This window comes from Mobula hypostoma, chromosome 10 (assembly GCF_963921235.1).
Source record: "Mobula hypostoma chromosome 10, sMobHyp1.1, whole genome shotgun sequence".
In the NCBI taxonomy this organism is placed as follows: Eukaryota; Metazoa; Chordata; class Chondrichthyes; order Myliobatiformes; family Myliobatidae; genus Mobula; species Mobula hypostoma.
Genome location: NC_086106.1, coordinates 107,389,959 through 107,406,063, shown reverse-complemented (window position 1 = coordinate 107,406,063; position 16,105 = coordinate 107,389,959). Strand labels below are relative to the sequence as shown.

General features: G+C 42.1%; 1 protein-coding gene across 5 annotated transcripts in view; it reads left to right on the top strand.

Annotated features, from left to right (window-relative positions):
* The window catches only part of LOC134353102 (serine/threonine-protein kinase PAK 3), a 253,885-nt gene that overhangs the window by 160,612 nt on the left and 77,168 nt on the right, over window positions 1–16,105 (top strand). The gene's annotated exons all lie outside the window — the stretch shown is intronic.

Sequence of the window (16,105 nt, the reverse complement as noted above, 5' to 3'; positions counted from 1 at the left end):
TTTGTAAATATACACAAATTTAGAATTTGATGGCTGCAACACACTCAACAAAAGTTGGGACAGAGTTAAAATAAGATTGAAAAGTGCACAGAATATTCAAGTAACACCAGTTTGGAAGACTCCACATTAAGCAGGCTAATTGGTAGCAGGTGAGGTATCATGACTGGGTATAAAAGTGGAGTCCATCAAAGGCTCAGTCTTTGCAAGCAAGGATGGGTCGTGGCTCACCCCTTTGTGCCAAAATTCGTGAGAGAATTGTTAGTCAGTTCAAAAGGAACATTTCTCAACGCAAGATTACAGAGAATTTAGATCTTTCAACATCTACAGTACATAATATTGTGAAAAGATTCAGAGAATTCAGAGACATCTCAGTGCATAAAGGGCAAGGTCAGAAACCACTGTTGAATGTGCGTGATCTTCGAGCCCTCAGGCGGCACTGCCTAAGAAATCGTCATGCTACTGTGACAATTATAGCCACCTGGGCTCGGGAGTACTTCGGAAAAACATTGTCACTCAACACAGTCCGTCGCTGCATCCAGAAATGCAACTTGAAACTGTATTACGCAAGGAGGAAGCCATACATCAACTCAATGCAGAAATGCCGACGAGTTCTCTGGGCCCGAGCTCATCTCAGATGGAACGAAAGACTGTGGAACCGTGTGCTGTGGTCAGATGAGTCCACATTTCAGCTAGTTTTCGGAAAAAACTGGCGTCGAGTTCTCAGTGCCAAAGATGAAAACGACCATCCAGATTGTTATCAGCGAAAGATGCAAAAGCCAGCATCTGTGATGGTATGGGGGTGCATCAGTGCCCACGGCATGGGTGAGTTGCATGTATGTGAAGGTACCATTGACTCTGAGGCATATATTAGGATTTTAGAGAGACATACGTTGCCATCAAGGCGACGTCTCTTCCCGGGACGTGCACGCTTATTTCAGCAGGACAATGCCAGACCACATTCTGCACAGGCTACAACAGCGTGGCTTTGTAGACACAGAGTGTGTGTGCTTGACTGGCCTGCTGCCAGTCCAGATCTATCTCCTATTGAAAATGTATGGCGCATCATGAAGAGGAGAATCAGACAACGGAGACCACGGACTGTTGAGCAGCTGAAGTCTTATATCAAGCAAGAATGGACAAAATTTCCAATTGCAAATCTACTACAATTAGTATCCTCAGTTCTAAAACGATTAAAAAGTGTTATTAAAAGGAAAGGTGATGTAACACAATGGTAAACATGCCTCTGTCCCAAGTTTTCTTGAGTGTGTTGCAGTCATCAAATTCTAAATTTGTGTATGTTTACAAAATACAATTAAATTGGTCAGTAAAACTATTGAAAATCTTTTCTTTGTACTTTTGTCAGTTAAATAAAGGTTCATGTGAATTAACGTATCACAGATTTTTGTTTTTATTGCAATTTGGAAAATATCCCAACTTTTCTGGAAATGGGGTTTGTAGGAAGGATTAGAATCATTAGGAGAAAATTAGCAGTGGGGAAGCAACTGACATTTAACTTGATGTGTAAACTTAGAAGTTCTAATTTTATTCAATTTTATCTTCAATTAAGTATTAAAATATTTTTCCATTAGTATGACTGTCTATAATTTTCTATGGCTTGAGAATATTAAGTTTGGTTTATAGAGCACCAGAATATATCGCTGCCTTTCTGAATTCAAGCTCTTTCTTTCAGGTTAGTTTCAGATGTTCACTGTTGTCTTGCTTCAGACTTGTTCTACCTCACCCTCTTTTCTATCCTTTCTCTTAAAGCATATCCAGTATGAGTGGTTTACTTTTGCATTGAAATGTTTTCTCATAGGTAATGATGATTTCCAAATACTGATACTTGAGTTGAATTTTTTTGAACATTTAAATCCACAGAAGCAGAATGAAAGATCTAATAATGAATTATTGTGTCAGATCAAAAAGTTTTTAGGCAGCTGGGGTTACTTAGAATTGTTTTTCAGCACCATAAGCTTTGACTTGGTGTTTTTCCTTTGTTTTACCAGAAGTGAAAAACACCTTTACCATCTCTATAATTTTTTTGTCAGGATGTAATTATGAAGGCAGGCCAAAATGCAAAAGCATTCTCAATATCATTAAGCTCCTTTTTTAAATAGTCTAATCTGAAATGAATGAAGCTATTCCATTGACTTGTAACAGTAGAAATATAAAAACTGGATATGCTGGAAACCGGAAATAAAAACAGAAAATGTGCGACAAGCAGGAGACTGCATACACAGGATTCTGGAGCACAAAACAAACTGCTGGGAGGAATTCGGCAGGTCAAGCACAAAGCGCTGTTTGTCTCCCATCTTTGTACCAAACTAGTTCCCAACCTCAATTTTAAAACTATTATTCTTTTTTAAAAACTCTCACCCTGCTGTGCCATTATGACATGTTTCAGCCCAATGAGCCTCTGTTGTTTCTACTTATCAATTCTAGCCTCCAAATGTATTTGCTCTACCAGTTAAAGCAACCATTTCATGAGCTGCCAAGGTGGTAAATTGTGAAATTGCTTCCACTTAAACCCTTCCTTGAATTGCTTGGGCTTTAGGTCACATACCCCAATAATGTGCTTTGATATCAATTTTTGTTTGATGATGCCTCTGGAAAGTGCATTTTCTCGCTGTATGTGCGCGGATGTTTATCCCCACAGTGATTTGGACTGTGCTGTTAGGAATAAATGAATGGATATTAAAAATTGTGGAGCCTGGAATTACAGGGAAGTTACTAGCGTGAGTGGAGGATTGGCTGGTTGGCAGAAAGAGTGGGAATAAAGGGATCCTATTCTGGCTAGCTGTTGGTTACCAGTGGAGTTCCACAGGGGTCGGTGTTGGGACCACTGCTTTATGTGATGTCAATGATTTGGACTACGGTATTAATGGATTTGTGGGTAAATTTGCCGATGATACCAAGATATGTGGAGGAGTGGGTAGTGTTGAGGAAACAGCCTGCAGAGAGACTTAGATAGTTAGGGGGAAATGGGCAAAGAAGTGGCACATGAAGTACAATGTTGGAAAGTTATGGTCATGCACGTTGGTGAAAGAAATAAATGGGCGGACTATTATTTAGATGGGGAGAGAATTCAAAGTGCAGAGGTGCAAAGGGACTTGGGAGTCCTTGTGCAAGATATCCTAAAGGTTAACCTCCAGGTTTACTCAGTTGTGAAGAAGGCGAATGCAATGTTGGCATTCATTTCTAGAGGTATAGAATATAAAGAGCATCGATGTGATGTTGAGGCTTTATAAGGCACTCGTGAACCACACTTGAAGTATTGTATGTAGTTTTGGGCTCCTTATTTTAGAAGGGATATACTGACATTGGAGAGGATTCAGAGAAGGTTCACGAGAATGATTCCAGGAATGAAAGGTTTACCGTATGAGGAACGTCTGGCAACTCTTGGGCTATATTCACTGGAGTTCAGGAGAATGAGGGGGGATCTCATAGAAACATTCTGAATGTTAAGAGACTTGAACAGGTTAGATATGGCAAAGTTATTTCCCATGGTAGGGGATTCTAGTGCAAGAGGGCACAACTTCAGGATTGAAGGACGTCCTTTTAGAACTGAGATGCGGAAAAATTACTTTCGTCGGTGGGCGGTAAATCTATGGAATTTCTTGCCATAAGCAGCTGTGGAGGCTAAGTCATTGTGTGTATTTAAGGCAGAGATAGGTAGTTTCTTGATGAGCCAGGGCATCAAAGGGTATGGGGTGAAAGCAGGGGAGTGGGGATGACTGGAAAAATTAGATCAGCCCATGATTGAATGGCAGAGCAGACTCGATGGGCTTGAATGGCCTACTTCTGCTCCTATATCTTATAGTTGTATCTTGGACACAACTATATTTTAAGCTTATGGTCTTACAATATAGTTGTGTCCAAGGTCCATGGTGTTAGAGCTAATGAAGTAATCCCGCCATTCACAAACAAGAGAAAATCTGCAGATGCTGGAAATCCAAGCAACACAAAATGTTGAAGGAACTCAGCAGGCCAGGCAGCATCTATGGAAAAGATTTGGATACAGAGAGCGGTGGATGTGTGGAATGCACTGCCAGTGACGCTGGTAGAGGCAGATACAATAGGGGCTTTTAAGAGACTCTTAGATAGGTAAATGGAGTTAGAAAAATAGAGGGCTATGCGGTAGGAAATTCTAGGCAGTTTCTAGAGTAGGTTACATGGTCGGCACAACATTTCGGGCTGAAAGGCCTGTAATGTGTCGTAAATTTTCTATGTACTCTTGTCCATAGATGCTGCCTGACCTGCTGAGTTCCTCCAGCATTTTGTGTGTTACCCTGACACTCTTCCTTTTTCGCAAAAGTGGCATTGTAGTGTGTCTGATCCAGACTGGAGCTGGTCCTTAGATGAAGTTTGAATCATTGGCTATGTTGAGGGATATCAGAATCAGACTTATTATCACCGACACGTAATATGAAACGTGTTGTTTTGCAGTAGCAGTACAGTGCAAAGAGATCAATGATCTATAAATTACAAACAAGTGCAAATAAAAGGAATAATGAGGAGATAGTGTTCATGGATCATTCAGTAATCTGATGGTGGAGGGTAAGGAGTTTTTTTTGTATCATTGAGTATGGCTCAGGCCACCATACCTCCTCCCTAGTATCAATAAGATACTCACTACTAATGGTAGTAATGAGAAGAGGTCATGTTCTGTATGTTGAACATCCTTAATGATGATGCTGCCTTGTTAAGGCACCACCTCTTGCAGATGTCCTCCATGGTGGGGAGGGTTCTGCCTGTGATGGAACTGGCTGAGTGTATATCCTCTGCGACCTCTTGACGTCCTGTACAGCAGAGGCTTCATACCAGGCTGTGATGCTCTCCACCAAACATCCATATTGGTGACATACAGTATGGCTTTGAACTCCTTGTGAAGTACAGCCATGGCTTCTTTGTGCTTGCGTCAGTGTGTTGTGCCTAGGATAGAACTTCTGAGGAACTTGAAGCTGCTCCCTCTTTCCACTGCTAACCTCTCAATGAGGACTGGTGTACGATTCTTCTCACTGCCCCTTCCTGAAGCCTGCAGTAATTTCCTTTGTCGCACCAACACCGAGTGCAGAGTTTTTGTTGCAACATTAGTCAACTAGCAGAACTATCTCTCTTCTGTACACTTTTTTCAATTCCAGTTTATTTTGCTTATGTACACCACTTCTTTGCCTCATTCTACCAACAATGGGGGTGGCGTCATTTGAGCTGTGCTTTGCCACTCCCATCATTAATGTAGAGAGAGTAGAGTAATGGACTAAGCACACATCCTTGAGGTATGCCTGTGTTGATTGTCAGTGAGGAGGAGATGTAGTCACCAATCCATGCTGACTTTGATTTCCCAACAAAGAAGCTGAGGATCCTGTGGTAAAGGGAGGTATAGGGGCTCAGTATTAAAGCCTGATGATTAGTACTGATGGGACAATGGTACTGAACACCGAACTGTAATCTCTAAACAAGCCTGACACGTTTTGTGGTTGTCCAGGTGCTCCAAAACAGAGTGATGATCCAGTGAGATTGCATTTGTTATAGACTTGTGGCAATAGGCGAATTGCAGCAGATCCAGTTGGTTGCTCAGGCGAAGCCATTACCAACCTCCTTGAAGCATTTCGCTTATGGTGGATGAGAGTGCTACTGACTGGTGGTCATTGTGGCAACTTACTTTGCTCTTCCTGGACACCGAAATCTTCGCTTCCCCTTTGGAGCTGGTGGAAACCTCAGACTGCAGCAGTGAGAGGTTGATGATGTCCTTGAATACATCAGTACAATGTCTGGTACAGGTTTTCATTTCTCGCCCAGGTACATCATTGGGGCTTGATGCCTTGCAAGGGTTCAGAATCAGGTTTAATATCATCGATATATATCGTGAAATTTGTTGTTTTGCAGCAGTAATATAGTGCAATACATAAAAAACTAAATTGTGTTATATATGTAACTTGTAGTTTTGTATATTATATTTATTAATGTATGTACTGTACATGTATTAACTATGTACGTAGTCCAAAAAAGGAGAAAAAAATACTGAAGCAGCATACGTGGATGTATTGTCCATTCAGAAATCTGACAGTGGAGGGGAAGAAGTTGTTCCTAAAGTGCTGAATGTATCTCTTCAGGCTCTTGTACCACCATCTTGATGACAACAATGAGAAGAGGGCATGTCCTGGGTGATAGGAGTCCTTAACGATGGATGCCGCCTTTTTGAGGCATCATCTATTGAAGTATCCTCGACGCTGGGAAGGCTCGTGCCCATGATGGAGCTGGCTGAGTTTACAACTTTCTGCAGCTTTTTTCCAAAACTGTGCAGTGGCCCCTCCATACCAGACTGTGATGCAACCAGTTAGAACGCTGTCCATGGTACATTGTTAGAAACTTGCAATTGTCTTTGGTGGTATACCAAGTCTCCTCAAACTGCTAATGAAATATCGCCACTGTTGTGCCTCCTTTGTAGCTCCATCAACATTGGGTCCAGGATACATCCTCAGAGATATTGACACACAGGAATTTGAAATTTCTCCTTCTTTTCACTTCTGATCCCTCAATGAGGTCTGGCGTGTGTTCCCTCATCTTACACTTGCTGAAGTCCACAACTAATTCTTCGGTCATACTGACGATGAGTGCAAGGTTGGTGCTGTGTCTCCACCCAACTAGCTCGAATGTCTAGCTCCTATACACCTCTCGTCACCATCCAGAATTCTGCCAACAGTAGTTGTGCTGTCAGCACATTTATAATTGGCACTTGATCTGTGCCCAACCACGCATTCATGGGTGTAGAGAGAGTAGCAGTGAGCTAAGCACACATCCCTGAAGCGTGCCAGTATTGATTGTCAGCAAGAAGTTGATATTATTTCCAATCTGTATTGACTGTGATATCCCAATGAGGAAGTCAAAGATCCAAGTGCAGAGACCCAGGTTGTGGGGCTTGTTGGTTAGAACTGAGGGTGTCATACTTTATTGATCCCCCGAGATTAATAAAGTATGACTATGACTATGTGATTGTGTTGAACACTGAGCTGTAATCAATAAGCAGCACCTGCTGTTGTCCAGGTGGACCAAGGCAAAGTAAAGATCCAGTAAGATTGCATCCACTGTAGTCCTGTTGTGGCGATAGGCAAATTGCAGCAGGCCCCGGTCGTTGCTAATGCAGGAGTTGATTCTAGCCACGACCAAGTTCTTGAAGCACTTTTTTCACAGTAGATGTAAGTGTAACCGGGTGATAGTCGTAGAAGCAACTTGCACTGCTCTTCTTGGGTACTGGTATGATTATGGCCTTCTGAAGCAGCTGGGAATTGCCAACTGCAGCAGTGAGAGATTGGAGATGTCTGTGAACACTCTTGTCATTTGGTTAGCACAGGCTTTCAGTGCCCTACCTGGCATGCATTCAGGGCCTGATGCTTTGCAAGGGTTCAGTCTCTTGAAGGATCTTTTGATGTCGGCCTCCGCGATAGAGATCACAGGGTCACCAGATGCTACAGGGATTCGCGCAGGTGTAGTTTTAGTCTCCCTTTCAAAGTGTACATAAAAGGCATTGAGCTTCTCTGGGAGTGAAATGTCGCAGCCATTCATGATGATATTTTTCACCTGTAGGAAGTATTGGCCGACAAACCCTGCCAGAGCAGATGTACATCCAATTCCATCTCGAAACTTCAATCGGAATTATTTTTTCACTCGTAAAATAGTAGGTTGTACTTCAACTTGTTGTATAGTTTTGGATCACTGGTCTTGAATGCTGCAGATCCAGCCCTTCGCATACTACAATTCTCCTAGTTCATCTACAGCTTTTGGTCTGCTTTGTTCTTGAAGGCACACAGTCTTCTACACAGGTCTTGATGAAGTCAGTGACAACTGTGGCACTTCCATTCAGATTTGAAGATAAATCCCTGAATATTGTCCAGTTCACTGATTCAAAGCAGTCCTGTAAGCACTCCTTTGCCTCCCTTGTCCATATCTGTGTGGTCCTCACCTCTGGTGCTATAGTCTTTAGCTTCTGCCTGTATGTCAGAGGTAGAAGTACAGCCAGTGATTGGACTTTCCGAAGTGCGGGTATGGAATGGCATGGTTAATGTTCTTAATGACCATAAGATATAGGAGCAGAATTACTCCATTTGGCCCATCACATCTGTTCCACCATTTAATCATGGCTGATCTTTTTTTTCTCTTCCTCAACCCCATTTCCTGGCCTTCTCCCCGTAACCTTTGATGCCATGTCCAATCAAAAACCTATCACTCTGTGCCTTTAATATACCCAACGACCTGGCCTCCACAGCTACATGTGGCAACAAATTCCACAAATTCACCACCCTTTGGCTAAAGAAATCTCTCTGCATCTCTGTTTTGAATGGGCGCCCCTAGATTCTCCACCATGGGAAACATCCTTTCAACACCTGGTCTGTCTAGGCCTTTCAACATTTGAAGAGACCCTCCCTTCATCCTTCTAAATTTCAGATAGTACAGACTCAGAACCACCAAATATTCCTCGTATGATAACCCTTTCATTCCTGGAATCATCCTTGTGAACCTCCTGTGGACCCTCTTCAATAACAACATATCTCTTCTAAGATGAAGAGCCCAAAACTTCACAATACTCAAGGTGAGGCCTCACCAGTGCCTTATAAAGCCTCAGCATCACATCCCTGCTCTTGTATTCCAGACCTCTTGAAATGAATGCTAACATTGCATTTGCCTTCCTCACCACTGACTCAACCTGCAAGTTAACCTTTAGGGTATTCTGCACAAGGACTCCCCAGTCACTTTGCATTTCAGATTTTTGGATTTTCTCATCGTTTAGAATATAGTCTGCACATTTATTTCTTCTACTAAAGTATATGACCATGCATTTTCCAACATTGTATTTCATTTGCCACTTCCTTGCCCATTCTCGTAATCTGTCTAAGTCCTTCTGCATCCTACCTGTTTCCTCAACACTACCTGCCCCTCCACCAATCTTCGTATCATCTGCAAACTTGGCAACAAAGTAATCAAATCATTTATATACAGCATAAGAAGAAGTGATCCCAATACCGATTCCTGCGGAACACCACTAGGCACTGGCAGCCAACCAGATAAGGATACTTTTTTTTCCTCGCTCACTGCCTTCTTTCAATCAGCGAATGCTGTAACCATCTTAGTAACTTTCCTGTAATACCTCTGGCTGTTAACTTGCTAAGCAGCCTCGTGTGTGGCACCTTGTCAAAGGCCTTCATCCTCTGCATCCCCTTTATCTATCCTACTTGTAATCTCCTCAAAGTATTCTAACTTGTTTGTTAGGCAGGATTCTCCCTTAAGGAAACCATGCTGACTTTGTCCTATCTTGTCCTGTGTCACAAAGTACTCCATCACATCATCCCTAACAATTGACTCTAACATCTTCCCAACCACTGAGGTCAGGCTAACTGGTATATAATTTCCTTTTCTGCTGCCTTCCCCTTTCTTAAACAGTGGAGTGACATTTGCAATTTTCCACCATGCCAGAGTCCAGTGATTTTTGAAATATCATTTCTCATGCTCCCATAATCTCTAACACTACCTTTTTCAGAACCCTAGGGTGCAGTTCATCTGGTCCGGGTGACTTGCGCACTTTTAGGTCTTTCAGCTTTTTGAACACCTTCTCCCTTGTGATAGTAACTGCACGTACTTCTCTTCCTTCACACACTATAACATCTGGCACACTGTTAGTGTCTTCCACAGTTAAGACTGATGCAAAGATTGATAGTGGTGGAACACTGGTGAACTGTGGCTCCTCTGGTTCCACAGTTGGTGGAAGGTGTTCAGAGACTACTTCAGGCTGATCTGGCTGTAATCCTGCACAATGATCAGGAGGCTGTGACTGCTGATCATGGAGTCAGGCTCTCTGGTTCCTACCTGATGCTGGCCGTGGTTGGAATGTACACAACAGAAAACCCCCTCACCAGATAAAATGTACAACACTTGACCATCAAGTATTGCTTGTTGGGTGAGCAGGACTCGGTTAATCAAGAATCACGCTTTTCCCTCTACCTTTAGGCGACTCCACTCTCCTATCTTTGCAGAGAATGGTGAAGCCCTTCAGCTACAGTGCTGCATCCGAAATAGTAGCGGGTGAGCATTGTTTCCTTGAAGCAAAGTACATAGCAGTCTCTGATGTCCCTCTGATACTGCAATTTTTCTCTCAGGTCTTCAATTTTATTTTCCAGAAATGTACATTTGTCAACAGTATAGTAGGGAGTGGGTATGTAAGGGCTCTGTTTCAATCTTACTGGCAGCCCAGCACAATTTCTGCATTTCCTTTTTCTTGAAAGAAAACTGCACTCGCGACCTGAATCTGCATTCTGAGGTCTGCTTCTTTTGAGGATTAATAGATATTATTTTAAAGCATCTTAAAATGATGTTACTTACTGACTGTGACTGTGGATTTCAGCTGTAATGGTGCTTAACAGGAATATTTGATGATTCCCATCAGAACTGCACACAAAGAGATGCCACTTTCTGCTGCCATCTTGTTGGAGTTCACTCTTGAAGGACATTTGCACATCTGTTTTAGAGATTGAGGTCACATAGTTGCTGGATTCTGTGGGGATTCGCATGGGTGCAATGTCATTCTCTCTTTCAAAGTATATATAAAAGACACTGAGCTTGATGGGAAGGTGAAGAATCACAGCCATTTATGATATTAGGTTTCAGCTTATAGGAAGGAAATCAAGGCATGCAGTCCCTGCCACATTTGTATTGCAATCTACTGCTGCACAAAACAACAAATTTCATGATATATACCAATGATATTAAAAAAGATTCAGTTGTCAACTGTTGTGTATCTGATTGTGTCCTTAGCTTCACGTGGAATTAGGTCCTTAGGTGCACTGTTTCGGCGTATAGATCGGGGAGTAAAATTAACATCACAGCGAGGAGCTTTGGTAGGCTTGAAGTTGGAGGGCTCAGAATTGAGCCAAATTTGAGGTCTTGGATCTGGAAGTTGGGCGCCATTTGAAGAAACAAGCTGTGACCCGTGTAGTGATTGGGGCTGGATTTCTCAGAGGGTTGGGGGGAGGGGTAATGCAGTCTGAATGATGGGGGGAGGAGCAAGTGAAACTCACTTTGAAGAATTGGGGTGAGATTTTTTTAGATCAGGAAACCGAGAATTCAGAAATCAGATTAGAGAACAGGAACTTTGATCAGGGCTAACTAGAAAGTTGAAAATGCAGAATCAGTGATCAGAGAAGTGAGATTGGTTGGGAGAAAGGAAGTGGTCCTGTGGGAGGTTAAAATGAGAAACAATAAATAAGGGAACCTAGCCCATTGAGGTTTTGAGAATGTTCAATGATGTGCAGTCCTCAGAACAATGTGAGGAAAATTTCCCAGCAATTCTTTAATGAGGAATGCACAGGGAGTGACCTCAGCTTGATGCACACGTTCCGTCAAGTGATTTGCGGCCAGAAATGGTTGTCAATGTGACCAGATCTCATTTCAGTCACATTTCCACTCGGGGCAGGCTGACTTTTCATATGCCTCACACTTTCAGTTCTTTAAATTTATATTCTTAAAATTTCAAAACAAAACCTCAATAGATTTCTTTATCAAATATAAAAAGGGGCATTTTGTGGACACAGTCATGGAGAACAATTGCAAAGTAGTGCCTATCTTTGTATCTTTTAAAATAAATTCCATTCTAGTCTTTCCATAGAGCAGTAGTTTGAACCAGTAAGGAGATATTTCATTCATGAGCAGAACAGTGCTGAGATCCCTGCTGTGAGCAGGGTTTCTCATAATGTGTAATCAGACATGTACTGCTTTAGAAGTGGTCGAGGTTTTTGTTCCATCTAAAAAATATATTTTTGTTCCATCTATAAAAGGCAACCCATCAGCTTGGAGTTTAAAGCAATCAATTTGATGTTGCATTAGAAAATGTGTATCTACCAATCATTGTTTAAATTTTTTAACACATCGTTAACTTGATTCGAATCTTGTGCCTGCCCCACCATTCAACCAATCATCTTTTGCCTCAATGCCATTTTCCTGCTCTGTACTTGTATTCCTTTGATACCTTCCATATTCAGAAATCTGTTAATCTCTGTTTCGAACATAGTCATTGACTAAGCCTCCATAGTCCTTGAAGGTTGAGAATTCCAACAACTGCCTCCCTTGACAAGAATAAGAGTTGTTCTCAATCTCAAATGGCTGGCCCTTGATTTTGTGATGATGATCACTGGTTCTATATTCCATTACCAGGGTAAAATTTCTCCTCTTATCCACTCTGTCGAGATGTTTAAGAATTGTGTATGCTTCACTGAGGCATTTCTTAGTCTTAACTCTGGAGAATAGAGGCCAATTCTCCTCATGGTGTGACCACCATCCAAGGAACCAGTCTGGTCAATCTTACCATCTACAGCAAGTATGTGCATGGGTTGAAAAGGAGATCAGAAGTGTGGACCATATACCAGGATATGTGTGTTTTAGTTAATAAAATCCTGTTGCCCTGGAAATGGAGGGAACTCTTTCACCAGTACTGCTGCAGCAAAACAACAAATTTCATGACATAGGTCGGTGATCGTAAACCTGATTCAGGTTGTACACAGTATCAGAGGATTTTGGCATTGTGAGGGAAACCTATCTATAATCTGTCCCTTTTAACAACTGAGAATGCCTCAGATGCAAAGTTTTGAGGTAGTTACCGAAATGAGATGCATGTTGTTTCTACAGTTATATTAATAGCAAAAGGATTGTGAGGGATAAAATTGGTCCCTTAGAGAATCAGAGTGGGCAGCTATGCATGGAACCAAAAGAGGGGGAGATTTTGAACAATTTCTTTGGTATTCACTAAGGAGAAGGGTATTGAATTGTATAAGGTAAGGGAAACAGGTAGGGAAATTATGGAAACTATGATGATTAAAGAAGAGGAAATACTGGTGCTTTTAAGGAATATAAAAGCGGATAAGTCTCTGGGTTCTGACAAGATATTCCCTAGATCCTTGAGGGAAGTTAGTGTAGAAATAGCAGGGGCTCTGACAGAAATATTTCAAGTGTCATTAGAAATGGGGATGGTGCCGGAGGATTGGCGTATTGCTCATGTTGTTCCATTGTTTAAAAAGGGTTCTAAGAGTAAACCTAGCAATTATCGGCCTGTGAGTTTGACGTCAGTGGTGGGTAAATTAATGGAAAGTATTCTTAGAGATGGTATATATAATTATCTGGATAGACAGGATCTGATTAGGAACAGTCAACGTGGATTTGTACGTGGAAGGTCATGTTTGACAAATCTTATTGTATTTTTTTGAAGAGGTTACTAGGAAAGTTGACGAGGGTAAAACGGTGGATGTTGTCTATATGGACTTCAGTAAGGCCTTTGACAAGGTTCCACATGGAAGGTTAGTTAGGAAGGTTCAATCGTTAGGTATTAATATTGAAGTAGTAAAATGGATTCAGCAGTGGCTGGATGGGAGACGCCAGAGAGTAGTGGTGGATAACTGTTAGTCAGATTGGAGGCCGGTGACTAGTGGTGTGCCTCAAGGATCTGTACTGGGTCCAGTGTTGTTTGTCATGTACACTAATGATCTGGATGATGGGGTGGTAAATTGGATCAGTAAGTATGTAGATGATACTAAGATAGGTGGCGTTGTGGATAATGAAGTAGGTTTTCAAAGCTTGCAGAGAGATTTAGGCCAGTTAGAAGAGTGGGCTGAAACATGGCAGATGGAGTTAATGTGAGGTGCTACATTTTGGTAGGACTAATCAAAATAGGATATACATGGTAAATGATAGGGCATTGAAGAATGCAGTAGAACAGAGGGATCTAGGAATAATGGTGCCTAGTTCCCTGAAGATGGAATCTCATGTGGATAGGGTGATGAAGAAAACTTTTGGTTTGCTGGCCTTTATAAATCAGAGCATTGGGTATAGGAGATGGGATGTAATGTTGAATTTGTACAAGGCATTGGTAAGGCCAAATTTGGAGCATTGTGTACAGTTCTGGTCACTGAATTATTAGGAAAGATGTCAACAAAATGGAGTGAGTACAGAGAAGATTTACTAGAATGTTACCTGGGTTTCAGCACCTAAGTTTCAGAGAAAGGTTGAACTAGCTGGGTCATAGAAGGTTGAGGGGGGACTTGATAGAGGTATTTAAAATTATGAGGGGGATAGATAGAGTTGACGTGGATAGGCTTTATCCATTGAGAGTAGGGGAGATTCAAACAAGAGGACATGAGTTGAGAGTTAAAGGGCAAAAGTTTAGGGGTAACATGAGGGGGAACTTCTTTACTCAGAGAGTGGTAGCTGTGTGGAACGAGCTTCCAGCAGAAGTGGTAGAGGCAGGTTCGATGTTGTCATTTAAAGTTAAATTGGATTGCTATATGGACAGGAAATGAATGGAGGGTTATGGGCTGAGTGCAGGTCGGTGGGACTAGGTGAGAGTAAGCGTGCGGCACGTACTAGAAGGGCCGAGATGGCCTGAGTCCGTGCTGTAATTGTTATATGGTTATATGGTTGTGTTTGCAAAGCTGAATTCTGCAGGCAACGTCTTTGAGACACCTGTTGCATTTTTTTAATCCTACTTCCTTCAGTGGTATGGGAAAGAAAAGCAGGTAGCTTATCAAGCAAGGTTGTTCTTGTGAATATTCACTTTGACACAGTTTATGGATTCTATATAATTTACCTAGAAAGGCAATCCGCGGAGAAAAAAATGAGGTACGAAGGTAACCTAGCCAAGAATATAAAGGAGGATAGTAAAAGCTTCTTTAGGTATGTGAAAAGGAAAAAAAAATAGTTAAGACCAAAGTTGGGCCCTTGAAGACAGAAACGGGTGAATTTATTATGGGGAACAAGAAAATGGCAGATGAGTTGAACAGGGACTTTGGATCTGTCTTCACTAGGGAAGACACAAACAACCTCCTAGATATAATAGTGGCCAAAGGACCTAGGGTAACGGATGAACTGAAGGAAATTTATATTAGGCAGGAAATGGTGTTGGATAGACTGTTGGGTCTGAAGGCTGGTAAGTCCCCAGGACCTGATGGTCTGCATCCCAGGGTACTTAAGGAGGTGGCTTTAGAAATTGTGGACGCATTGGTAATCATTTTCCAATGTTCTATAGATTCAGGATCAGTTCCTGTGGATTGGAGAGTGGTTAATGTTGTCCCTCTCTTCAAGAAGGGAGGAAGAGAGAAAGCAGGGAATTATAGACCGATTAGCTAGACGTCGGTGGTGGGAAAGATGCTGGAGGCAATTATAAAAGATGAAATTACTACACATCTGGATAGCAGTAACAGGATCGGTCCGAGTCAGCATGGATTTACAAAGGGGAAATCGTGCTTGACTAATCTTCTGGAATTTTTTGAGGATGTAACTATGAAAATGGACAAGGGAGAGCCAGTGGATGTAGTGTACCTGGACTTTCAGAAAGCCTTTGATAGGAGATTAGTGGGCAAAATTAGGGCACATGGTATTGGGGGCAGAGTACTGACATGGATTGAAAATTGGCTGGCTGTCAGAAAATAAAGAGTACTGATTAACGGGTCCCTTTCGGAATGGCAGGCGGTGACCAGTGGGGTACCGCAGGGTTCAGTGCTGGGACCGCAGCTGTTTACAATATATATTAATGATTTAGATGAGGGAATTAAAAGTAACATTAGCAAATTTGCAGATGACACAAAGCTGGGTGGCAGTGTGAAATGTGAGGAGGATGTTATGAGAATGCAGGGTGACTTGGACAGGCTGGGTGAGTGGGCAGATGCATGGCAGATGCAGTTTAATGTGGATAGATGTGAGGTTATCCACTTTGGTGGTAAGAACAGGAAGGCAGATTATTATCTAAATGGAGTCAAATTAGGAAAAGGGGAAGTACAACGAGATCTAGGTGTTCTTGTACATCAGTCTCTGAAAGCAAGCATGCAAATACAGCAGGCAGTGAAGAAAGCTAATGGCATGCTGGCCTTCATAACAAAGGGAATTGAGTATAAGAGCAAAGAGGTCCTTCTGCAGCTGTACAGGGCCCTGGTGAGACCACACCTGGAGTACTGTATGCAGTTTTGGTCTCCAAATTTGAGGAAGGACATTCTTGCTATTGAGGAAGTGGAGAGTAGGTTCACAAGGTTAATTCCCAGGATGGCGGAACTGTCATATGTCAAAAGATTGGAGCGAC